Source organism: Triturus cristatus, chromosome 9 (assembly GCF_964204655.1).
Source record: "Triturus cristatus chromosome 9, aTriCri1.1, whole genome shotgun sequence".
NCBI lineage: Eukaryota > Metazoa > Chordata > Amphibia > Caudata > Salamandridae > Triturus > Triturus cristatus.
In genome coordinates this window covers 360,383,149-360,395,956 of record NC_140592.1, presented here as the reverse complement: position 1 = coordinate 360,395,956, position 12,808 = coordinate 360,383,149, and the positions used below count along the sequence as shown (strand labels likewise).

General features: G+C 43.4%; 1 long non-coding RNA gene across 1 annotated transcript in view; it reads left to right on the top strand.

The window, feature by feature from the left end:
• Positions 1 to 1,378: 1,378 nt before the first annotated feature.
• The window catches only part of LOC146797939 (uncharacterized), a 30,636-nt gene continuing 19,206 nt past the window's right edge, over positions 1,379 to 12,808 (top strand). Inside the window, exon 1 of the long non-coding RNA XR_014968564.1 lies at positions 1,379 to 1,509. This is a non-coding gene — a long non-coding RNA (uncharacterized LOC146797939). The remainder of the gene's footprint in view (positions 1,510 to 12,808) is intronic.

Below are 12,808 nucleotides of genomic sequence, written 5' to 3'. Positions count from 1 at the left end.
TTCCAATACCATAAGTTCTGGGCATGCCAATGTCTACTCATTCTAACTGACCCCCATATGATTTTGTTTTAATTGTTAACCAGACTCAGCTCAAATTAATTGTATATTAAATGTTTCCATTTTGTAACGTGTTTTGAACGTACATGTAATGGTTTTAATTAACAATGCATGATAAATAAAATGTACAATAAATGTGCACTGATCAGGGCAGTAAGCAGTTTGTAACTTGGCATTGAGGCTGTAATTGTAGACATGAGCAGAGGTGGTTTGAAGAGTTCTTGCTGTGAGGCCAATTCCATAGCATGTTAACTGCAGTGATACAGATTTGTCTTCAGCTGGTTTATGAGGGAAAGAGGCAGAGAAACCTCTGTGCTTATCAGCTGTTTATATATCAAAAAGGATCTTGCAGGGAGCTGGAGTTAAGCTCTTCTGCTCTTTGATTCTTTACTGCAAGAGGGTAAGGGAAAATCACCGCATATACAGAAAGTGGTGAAAAGGCAGAATTTAAAGAAGACTTGAATGCAGCAGGCTAAGAATGGAATAAGGAAATGCAGTGACTGTGATTGGTCATTCAGCACATTAAAGAAACAGGAATGTATTAGTTTGGATTGTGTGCTGCTGGGAGTTGATGTGGAGGTTCTTTTTCATACAGTGTCAGTCATGAGGGATGTCCAGCATTGGCCAGTCAATGGGTTTGTTTTTTGAGCCGGCGGACATAATCGGCGAGACCAGTTAACAACACGGAGAGCGAAGGAGGAGCGTAGCGGGATATGTACACGAGACAGCAACATAGAACCAGGGCTGGACTGGGAAGGCAAACCGCCCTGGCAATTGAGTCTGACCGGCCGTCGAGGGGGAGGGGGTTGCGCGGGTGCTGGTGGGAAACTCTGCTCCTGCTTTTGGGACAGGGGGCCTATATTGCAGCACTTCTGCAAAACCAGCCCCTGAACCAACAAGCATTTGCAATGCGATAGGTCTCGCTTTACTGAAAGTTTGAGCTATTAGCGTTGTATTATTATTTGCATCACCAATAGGTCAAACTTTCAGTAATGTGATACCTATTGGATTGCAAATACTTGTTTAATCTTGATCTTATCTTACCTACAGGATCCCATGACGTTCTTCAGGAGGCCAGTTGCCTGTAGTAAAGGGCCTCAATGTTCCTCCTCCAGATAACGGCATGGCATTGGTAATCTGGTATTGTTTCCGGTGCGCGCTGAAGTATTTTCAATGCAGGGAGTTGACTTCAGAAAAAGACCTAAATGTTCCCCCTTTTACAAACAACGATGTGGATAATTCTATGCCTCCATGCTGACTCAATTAGGAGCTCTCCGCCCGAGCACTGTGCTGAGGGGGCCCCCTGGAGCTTGGGGGCCCCCGCACCGCGGGGGCTGCGGGGGCCTGTGTTACGCCCCTGGTCGCAGCCCGCCGGCGGCTGCCACGCTGTGCGCACCGCTTTCATCGCACTCCAGCCCGGGACGAAGGGCGTACCCGAGAGCACAGTGTCAGGTGAGAGGGGACGGGTACTCCAGGGGCTGACACCTCCCACGGATGAGGTGGATGGGGGATAGAGTTCAGTCGACCTTTGGCTCATGTCTCTAGCTTGACTCTAAGAGGCAACCTTTTCGCATATTTATCTAGCAATGTCATGTAAACGTATGTTAAACTCTCTTCCAAATAGAAACAAGCCCGGCGGTCGGCGGAGCGTGGCGCGCGCGTGCTTGGGGGCGTGTGCGTCTGCGCTTCTCAGAAGCGCGTCCACAGACCCCGATCGCTGCGAGTGCCCGGTTTGTCTCCCTTGAGAGGCATCAGGGTAACAATAGTTCTCGTTGGCGGCAGCGCTTCGCGCTGCAACGCCAGCGAGACCTAAAAACGGCTCTCACACCAGTTCAAAACTAGCCCCCACCCTTCCAGTCCACCAGGAAAATGCCCTGTGCCCGCTACGGCCCGTCCAGCCCTGCACAGAACCTGGGGGTAATATTTGTGGAGAAAGGGAAAAAGCTTGAAAATTCATGAACACTCATAGAGTTCTTAAGCAGAAAGAAAAAAGTAGTTTTGAAAAAGTCAGCAGTGGAATGGTAGAAGCCAGCCCATCAGATAGATGGTATGTAGGCTATGCTCCTGGGGAGGGCCAGATACAAGATGGATAGGTTGAAACCGGAAAGGCCATAGAACAGAAATACTAGTGACAGTAAAGCCAACCAATGGTAAACAGTGAGCAGAATGCATGCCCCTGTACGTTCTTGTCAAGTCCACAATATGTCTTTTGCAACCAGAAGCTTGTGCTGTCTGCTAAGCTCGACCTTAAAATGTCTAAATGAATAACACTTATTTGTAATGTCCCTTAAGACTGATCCTAGATATCTTCAGGCCTCAATGTTCCACTTCAGTGAGACAAGAATACTTACTCACCCCTTTAAAAATAAAAGAAATACAATTATTTTATTCCCTTAATATTCAAGAGTTCCCAAATCTCTGTCCCTGTCTCAAGAAGAACCATTAAGTCCAGCTAGCTGATGGAACAGGGAAAACAAGCTCTGGAATGAAGTCTCTGGGAAAGTAATTGAGACCTTACTCTTTAATCCGTGTTCTTTTACAGAATTCGTACTAAATAAGAAGGTATATCAAACATCGGTGAATTCAGAAATACTAGACCACATCTATGTAGTGCTTCAACAACCACACACAGCTCTGAGCAAAAAAACACAATAGTCAGGAGGTAATACAAGCTAATTAACCTCAACTAAAAGTTTTAGGGGCATATTATCAAGAACGGCGTCAAAATTATCGCAGCTTAAGCAGCAGGAAACTGCCACTAAAGCGGCGATAATGGGCTTGATAAGATGCCCTAGAGAATTCCAATAGAAGCCCATGTTGACACCAGAACATGGGCTTCTATGGGAATTCTCAAGGGCATATTATCAAGCCCATTATTGCCGCTTTAGCGGCAGTGTCCTGGCGCTAAAGCAGCAATAATTTTAACGCCGTTCTTAATAATATGCCCCCCAGAATGATCATCATCCATCACCAGGAATTGTTTGGGATAAATCTGGAAACAAGGTGTTGAAGTGGTCCATGCTATAAGAACCAAAGGAATGGGCTTCGATATTGCAAGGCCAAGAACCCTCTTCGCTAATGTTATGTCTAGTAAAAAACCTTAACTGAGAGAAATGGAAAAACTACATCCATCACAAATTCAAGGCAGCCTCCTGCTTAGCACTTAGAACGATTAAAGATCTCAGCTGAGCACAAGGGAATGAACTGCCAACTAATGCTAAAAACCTTTTTAATAGTCTGGATCCTAAACCACTGCTCAAACCTCCCTGAAAAAACTATGATCAATATTTGAGTATTCACTGCTGATTCAATGAAACTGCTTGAGCATGGATTTTTTTTCCAATCTCAGCCCATTGACTATGCAAAGAAAAATTACCCAATCCCAAAAAATTGAGACCCTGGAATGGCGAGCATGTTCTGGGTAAAGACATCTTCGCTTGAACCAGGAAAAAAGTGATCCCTGAGGTACATAGCTTTAAAGTATCTTGATATAAACATTGTTGGAATCCTATTTAGTCTTCCACTGAGTAACATTTTATCTGTTACTCCACATTCACAAACTCCAAGCCACTAGGTGAAAGCAGTAGAGATGATGACCACACTTGAATGTTGTAATAGATTGCCTCAGATAGATGTGTTAATTGAGCTAATGAGGGTCTGCTCAGTTACAATAGGGGAAATAGAACAATTTAAACCCTTCACAAGGGGATATTCTTGAGAACCTTAGACAAAAAGGGTGATTAGTGAATCCTCTTTTAAAACAAGAATCTTTGGTACCTAACACAGAGAGGTTGAAACACACTTTCCCTTATCACTTGGGGTGACGTTGAAGGAAATGCAGGTGGGTAACATTTAGTGAGAATGTCCTAAATTAAAGACATACGGGTCAGAAGTCCTCAATGTCCTCAACGCCATAGGGAAATAAAGGCATTCTCATCCCTTCAGACCTGGGAACGGTGATCGTGGGCCTCAAACCAAATAGACAGGCTAACTTTTGTAAGTTAGTTTTCGAAACCTGCATTCTAAGTGCTGGTCATTGCTAAACGTATTGCTTGAAATAGGCGGAAAGGAACCGCTCACACTCACGACATGCGGTACAGCAGTGTTTGGGACACTCTGGAGAATGATTGCCTGTCAACCTACATGCTGAAGGAAAACTATATTTTTTTGATGGTGTTGTTGTCTGCTTTGCAATACATGGGTGAACACTCCCAAAAAAACTTCCTGCTGTCTTAGATTGAGGGCCCAATGGCTGTGTGATCTTCCAGGACAGCCTCCATCCCTTCTTGTTGCAATGGGTTGTAACCAATAGTAGAAATGAGGTACCCAGAAGAATACAGCGGCCTGATGAGATAGAGACTTCTGCCACTACAGATTATTCCTGATTTCTGATGACAAAGGAATTATGATGACATATTCTCAAGAATTGGAGGACCAGTGTGACAAAAGATGGCACTTTTTTTTATTTTTTAAATATAGGCATCTCCAAGGTTTCTGCTGTGTATTGTTGGCTGTAGATCAGTGCCTGGGTGGTATTCTGCTATGCGGAACTCCGCAAAGTGACAAACTGTGGAGTTCCGCAAGTGTCGGAGTGCAGCACGATCTTCCTGCCACTTGAGAAAACATTCTACCCAAGAGGCAGCTCGCGAATGCCAACTTACCATTGGCGAGCACGAGTAGACAAAAAACTCTGCTGCACTATGCGGAACAGAGTTTTCTGCACTCCGCAAGCTCCGCTGAGCGCAGAGTGTAGAAAACTCCGCAAACGGAAAGGAATATTGTCTGCAACAAATATTGTGTCCTAAAATCATTTACAAAAATACTACTTTATTGGAAGTAATTTTTATAATATTATTTCAATGGGGTGACATTTTTGTAGATTTCATTTAGGACACAAACTGTCAGACAATGATCTAACAAGGAGATTCTGGTACCGGACAGTGCCAGACCTACCCCATGTTGATGTATGTTGCTTGTTTAACAGTGAGGACAGATCATTCTGTAGGAAAAAACTTTTAGGGCTGAGTAAGAATTTGGCAGAGATGAGGGAGTGTCCTGTCCCTGCCCCTGCTGGCTCTGCTGTCATAAACCCTACACTGATGGCCCGACAGAGTTGGGGTCATTGATGCAGGTACATCAGACCAACCGACCTGTTTTGAGTGGACAGTCTGGTATACTTTTCTTTCTGTTCAGGACCCTGGCTGACTTTAATGAAATTCTAAGTGCCTCAGTGCTTGAGAGAAATTAAACCCATTTCCTATCTCCTTTGTTCTAGTAATAAATTAATTGTTTTTCCAATCGACTTTCTCATTTGTAAAAAAAATAATTAGGTCTATTGAAAGTCCCATTCTATCATTAGACAAAAAATACATTGGAAATATAATCTAGAACTTTGGTTCTCATTTAAAGTTGCACTATGTTTACAGCAATATATATCCCCCATAAAATCCAACACAGCAGGAGGTGAAATTTATCAGGATGTTAAATAGCACCTATTCTGAGATTGCGAGCATTACAATGTTGGTTATTACCACAGCAACATCTCCATGTTTCTATAACTGCCAGGCATTTTTCAGATATTACATTCTGATATTTTTGACCTGCCAACATTTAACACTGGCATTGGATTTTATGGCATCTATCAATTACTGGGTGTGACAAAGTCCGCTTTGATTTATTATTCCAAAGCCTGCACACATAGGAGTTTGTGGAGGGTTTAGAATGTTAAGACCACTCAGAATGTGGGTCTTTCTGACAATATTGTAATGTCATTGGAACAGTAGGCTTGCTTATTTGATATGAAATGGGAAAGACCTGTAAAAAAAAAACTCTTGTGTTACAAGCCTTTGGGATCGATTAGTGTACAATCAGCAAGACTTTATATTCATTGCACCACCTCTGTCAACCCACAGTTGTATAGGCCCTCATTATGAGTTGGTCGGAATTTGTCGCGGGTATACCAGGAGGACGGAATCTCTTATTAAAGGCAGTATCCACACACCATTTTCCAGCTATTCCAAGTTCTCTTCCTGGAATAGGGAATAACCACACGTACCCAGATACTTTACTACTTGATTGCTCCCCAAATCTGTGGAAAAAACCTCTGACATTGTGTTCCTGATATGAGCAGATGGAAACTGTCAATAGGAGAATCAGGATGGTGATTGGTGGGGTGATAGGTGACAAGCTTGGGAGTACCCAGGTGGAGCATGGTCTGCTTCTCCTGGACTACTCAAGGCGCGGTCAGGGCTGGGAAATGCTGCTCTAGCAGCTCCAAAGCAAACACAAGGAGATGATGGATGGAGCGCTGAAACCTTTCAGACACTCAACCCCAGTCACAGAACTGGGTTGAATCCATCATCGTTCTTTAGCTCACTTCGCCCCCCCAGTTCAGACCCAGCCATATGCAAATCAGTCTTGATCCTATTCCTCATGGGAACAGTCCAGCCCGAACTGCCAAGCCAGGTAGACTCAAGACTGATTTGCATACGGCTGGGTTTAAACTGGAATGCATAGGGAGCAAAAAAACTATGGATTTATGCCCATATTTCTGAACTGGGGTGAATGTTTGACATTGTTCAGCATTCTGTCAATCAATTGTTCTTTTTGCATTTGTCACCCCGAGTGGGAAGGGTATGCCCAGACATTGGTCCCATGCTCTCCATGCCACTGGAGTGATGCTAGCCTGGCTGATGAGGGGTGATGCCCCTTAACCAGTCCCTAGATGCTTGTTTCCAGTCCAAGGAGGACCTGGCTTGATAGTTCGGGCTGGACTGTTCCGATAGGGAGCAGGGTCAAGACTGATTTGCGTGTGGCTGGGTTTAAACTGGAATGGCATGGGGAGCAAAACAAATATTTATTTTGGTCCAGATCTCTGCACTGAGGTAAATGTTAGACATTGTTCTGCATTCTGTCCATCAATTGTTCTTTTGCATTACTCACCCTGAATAGGATGGGTATGCCCAGGCATGGCTCCCTTGCTCTCCATGCCACTGGAGTCAAGCTTGCTTGGCTGATGAGGAATGATGCACCTGAAACCAGCCCAGGATGCTTGTTTCAAGTCCAGGGAGGACCTGGCCTGGCAGCTTGGGCTGGACTGTTTCCATAGGGAGCAGGGTCAAGACTGATTTGCAAATGGTTGGGTTTAAACTGGTATGACATGGGGAGCAAAAAACAATGGATTTAGGCCCAGATCTCTGTAATGGTGTGAATGTTTGACATTGTTCAGCATTCTGTCCATCAATTGTTCTTTTTGCATTTGTCACCCCGAGTGGGACGGGTATGCCCAGACGTGGGTCCCGTCCTCTCCATGCCACTGGAGTCAAGCTAGCCTGGCTGATGAGGAGTGATGCACCTGAAACTGGCCCAGGATGCTTGTTTCTAGTCCATGGAGGACCTGGCCTGGCAGTTCCGGCTGGACTGTTCCCACAGGGAGCAGGGTCAAGACTGATTTGCATATGGCTGGGTTTAAACTGGAATGGCATGGGGAGCAAAAAAGCAATGGATTTAGACCCAGATCTCTGTACTGGGGTGAATGTTTGACATAGTTCAGCATTCTGTCCATCAATTGTTCTTTTTGCATTTGTCACCCGAGTGGAACGGGTATGCCCAGACATGGGTCCGGTGCTCTTCATTCCATTGAAGTCAAGCTAGCCTGGCTGGTGAGGGATGATGCCCCAAAACCGTTCCCAGGATGTTTCATTTCAGTCCAGGGAGGACCTGGCCTGGCGGTTCAAGCTGGACTGTTCCCATAGTGAGCAGGGTCAAGACTGATTTACATATGGCTAGGTTTAAACTCGAATGCCATAGGGAGCCAAAAAACAATGGTTTTAGGCCCAGATCTCTGTACTGGGGTGAATGTTTGACATTGTTCAGCATTCTGTCCATCAATTGTTCTTTTTGCATTTGTCACCCCGAGTGGGACGGATGTGCCTAGACGTGGGTCCCATGCTCTCCATGCCACTGAAGTCAAGCTAGCCTGGCTGAGTGATGACCTGAAACCGGTCCCAGGTTGCTTGTTTCCAGTCCAGGGAGGACCTGGCCTGGCAGTTCAGGCTGAACTGTTCCCATAGGGAGTAGGGTTAAGGCTGATTTGCATAAGGCTGGTTTTAAACTGGAAAGGCGTGGGGAGCAAAAAAAAATGGATTTAGGCCCATATTGTTGTACTGGGGTGAGTGTTTGACATTTTTCAGTATTCTGTTCATCAATTTTTCTTTTTGCATTTGTCACCCCGAGTGGTACGGGTATGCCCAGACGTGGGTTCCGTGCTCTCCATACCACTGGAGTCAAGCTAGCCTGCCTGAGGAGGGGTGATGCCCTGAAACTGGTCCCAGGATGCTTGTTTCCAGTGCATTGAGGACCTGGCCTGGCAGTTTGGGCTGGACTGTTCCCATTGGGAGCAGAGTCAAGACTGATTTGCTTATGGCTGGATTTGAACTGAAATGGCATTGAGAGCAAAAAAACGATGGATTTAGGCCCAGATCTCTGTAATTTGATATTGTTCAGCATTCTGTCCATCAATTGCTCTTTTTGCATTTGTCACCCCGAGTGGTACGGGTATGCCCAGACGTGGGTTCCGTGCTCTACATGATATTGGAAGCAAGCTAGCCTGGCTGATAAGGGGTGATGCCCCGAAACCGGTCCCAGGATGCTTGTTTCCAATCCAGAGAGGACTTGGCCCGGCAGTTCCGGCTGGACTGTTCTCATTCGGAGCAGGGTCAAGACTAATTTACATATGGCTGGGTTTAAACTGTATGGCATGGGGAGCAATAAAAAACATGGATTTAGGCCCAGACCTCTGTACTGGTGTGAATGTTTGACATTGTTCAGCATTCTGTCTATTAATTGTTTTTTTGCAGCCCCTGTATTTTCTGAAAGTGCCAGGTGCCTCACGGCCCAGAAATATTGGGTCTGGGGTTTTTGGATCAGATAACTCGGATTTGGAGATAAGTTATGTAATTTCACCCAGAGTTATCACTCTGCCTACAATGCAACAACTCACAATGAGGGCCATAAGTGCTGATTTTCTGAAGACTCCTCATTACGATAAACGTGAGGTCACTTGATCTCACGAAAGTAACACAAGCCAAGTACGTACTCTATTCAGAAGACTGAAAGAGTTAGTGTCCCTTGTAAATTTTCCACTAGTCGTTACTTCTCTCCAAGGAACCATACTCTCTTATGCACCCATCTCTTTACATGAGATAGGTGCCTGCTCACTGAGCTACGTTCAGTGGTGGTGACTCACTTTGCAATGTGAATTTGAAAAAAATATTTTAATAGGTCTGAGAATAATCATATCATTTGTCAGTTGTGTTTAATGTTTGCCCAGTGTGATAAGAACCTACAGTAACACTATGGTCTGGCTTTAAGGACTCCGAGAACTGTGGCAATTTCAATGAAACTATATTATTTGAAGAGTTTATCCCTCCCCTCTAGTGGGAATATTTTCCACCGATTTAGGGACAAGGCTTTAGAAATGCAATTAGCAGCCACTTCCCCAGTGTCACTCACTCCTGGCAGTTTTACCTCGCTGACATCTGCACAAGTAAGATGTTGTCCACGTTTGGAAATACCCATTTGTTAGTAAATGGGTAGAGACCAGGGCAATAGATCTGTGCTTCTTGCTGAAACAGGGTGCCCAACAGCTCCTCTTCCTTATCAAGAAAGATGTTTTTTTTCGTGACCTTTAAAATCCTGAAAAACGTATTCCATTGGATTATTTCAACATGTGGATAGGTTTATGTCTTGCTGCTCTGTAAAGATATACCTTTCAGTATTCTGCATCATGTCTGTGCAGAAGGATTCTTTTAATTTTGAATTTTTTTATGTAGTCTATGGACCCCATTCACAAAGGTAAACTGAGATGAAAGCCTAACTTTACGACTTTTGGTATTCACAAAGGGCATTTACGAGTAGTAAAGTTAGAGTTTTGTCTCAGATAAACTTAAGTTTTGGTCTTAAGTTTAACTGAGACCAAAACTGAGACCAAAACTCTAACTTTACTACTCGTAAATGCCCTTTGTGAATACCAAAAGTCGTAAAGTTAGACTTTCATCTCAATTTACCTTTGTGAATCAGGCCCTATGTGTACAGAAATTAACTAGTTGTAACGTAACATCTCTTCTTCCTTAAAAAACAGTAATCCATCAATAACTTTGTAGGTATTTGCTCTGTTTTCAGCTAGTGTTGAGATACCCTTTATCAGTGATTGAAATGGAAAAATAGAGTGCAGGTATTCTGTACCAGAGTACCTGCTCGTTTCTGAGAAGTGCCGGTACCCTCCAATTAAAAGTATTATATTTCTCTTGAGAAATGCCGGTACTCTCCCTCTCAAAATAAAAAAGTGCCGGCACGCAGTACCGGACAGTACCGGCCCATTTAAAGCACTGCCCTTTATCTAGCTTAATGGCTAATGGTCACTCACTTGTCCCCATTACATATCTATGAAGCTTCTTGGCATAGTGCCGAAGGGCAGTGTCAACACCATTTAGACCTGTAATTGTTATTGGTAATGATAGCCTGCTCTGATGACCCTGCTAATGAGTTTTACAGTATCCATGTGTGTTACTGCCATATGTAAAGTTAGAGTTTCGAGTGGGAAATCAGCTGTGCTTAATTTGTGCCGGGGTTCCGATTCTCAGCACCGGCACTTAATAGTCAACACCGGCTCTTATGGCAGGGTGCCACATAGGGTTGCTGTTTGCTACTTTTCAAATCTGCCCAACAACAGTTATTTAATAATTTAATATGCATAAAAATGTCAAATACCTGCTGCCTGAGCTATTCCTTCAGCTTTTAGTGGTCTGGAATAGTCTGTACTGTCACACTTTTAGGAGTGAGATGGCTAGTAGTTGTGCTAGCAGGGGCAATGGGCAATGGGCAATGTAAGCTGTTTTGGCCCCTGATGAGGGCCCTGGTACTTCGGTTTTTACAAACTAAGCACTGGAAACCATTGCATTCTACCCACTAATTAGTAGTTTTTTTGACTGAGCTCCCAGTTTTACTAATTGGAAAATCCACATATGATGTTCCTGTACATAGTTTTTCTGTACAGCATAACGATCTGGATTACAGGATGGAAAAACAGCATTTTTTTGCAGATACAATTTTTATTGTTTTGTAAACTTTTTCGAAGTCATTGCAAAATAACAAGTTCTCCTTTACATATCATAATCATGGCGAACAACATATACATGCAGATAGAAAACGAGTCCCACAACTAGTTATAGCAACACTGTAACATACAGAGAACTTTCATAGCTGCATCTTCCAAGAATGCAATAATCTGGCAGTGAAATCATGTTACAAGGTGTTTCACACCTATAGCCCTGCTATGGTAATACAACCAAACTTTAAGTGCTGGACTGTGAGGGTTCAAGTGGTTACAAATCCATAGCATAATAAGAAATATAATACATAGAGTGCATCTATTTCCTGCAGCTCTGCTGGGGGGGATATGTGCCATCGTCTTACAGCCAAATGAGTCTCAATCAAATCTTTAACACAGTGGTCAAAGTGCATTAAAAAAAAGTATAGGAACTGTGATTCTGAGTGCAATGGAGGCGAGTGAGCATCGGGGCGTGGTCAAAGGCATAACTAAAAAGAACAAAATATTCTGTAACTATTTTGTCGGTCTATATCACCTTCAGGTAGCTGAATATAGAATAACGCCCACCTTACATGAAAAATAAATGCAAGTTAAATGAATCAGTGGGAAATGCACTATTTTACGTTATCAATCCTCCAATGGGTCATGCAATTAATGCAGCGGTCTGTGTGTGTAACCCGAGCCACAAAATTGAGTCCTGGTTAGTGCAGTGGGGCATAGTGATTTGTGCACTTTTAGTGCTACACAGCCCCAGAGAGAAATCACTGTGAATTTGTAAGTCATTATATTAAAATCACATTACACACAGTATAAGATAAGCTGCCACAAAATGCACACAACGATTTAAGTTTAGCTAAAGAATAGCGCTCCCAAAATGTAGATTTTAGCAATTCACAGACTTTACCTAATACATAAAGGGCCAGATGTATCAAGCAAAATTGCGATCGCAAACCGTGAAATTCGCAGAATTTCACCGTTTGCGATCACAAAATTGTAGTGTGCCATGTAGGGATGAAAAAACCCACTTGCAAAATAAGGAATCGCAAAATTTGCGATTCCCAATTTTGCGCACGCTTTTAGAGGATCGCTAAATGCTACACTAGTAGCCATCACAAATTGCAAATTGCGCTATTGCTTTAAGGAATCGCAAATTACCACCATTTTTCAAAGTGCCATGTGGCTCACATACAGGCACATGTGCACATATGCACATTTCAGGGGTGCAACAGGGTGTCCTTTTGGAACCCTTGCATCCTTGAAATTGCATGCGCAATTTGCGAGTACCTATTGGGTACTCGCAAATTGCGCGTGCAATTTCCATTAATTCCTATGGGCATCTTCACCCATAGAAATGAATGGGTATCCATTCCTTATTTAAGACTCGAAATTTGCGAGTCGCAAATAAGGAATGCGTAGGAATCGTAAAATATTAGCACATTCCTACATACATTGCATTTTGCGAGTCTATATTGTGAATCGGTAAAATTCACTATTATAGTCTCGCAAAATGTAATGTTGATACATCTGGCCCAAAATGTATGTAACTGTCCATTAAAAGCACCCACCCCATAGTGCTGTATGCAATACATCTGAAAAATAATTAATCTTTGTCATCTCGAAGCTTCAAGTGACTCCATTGAT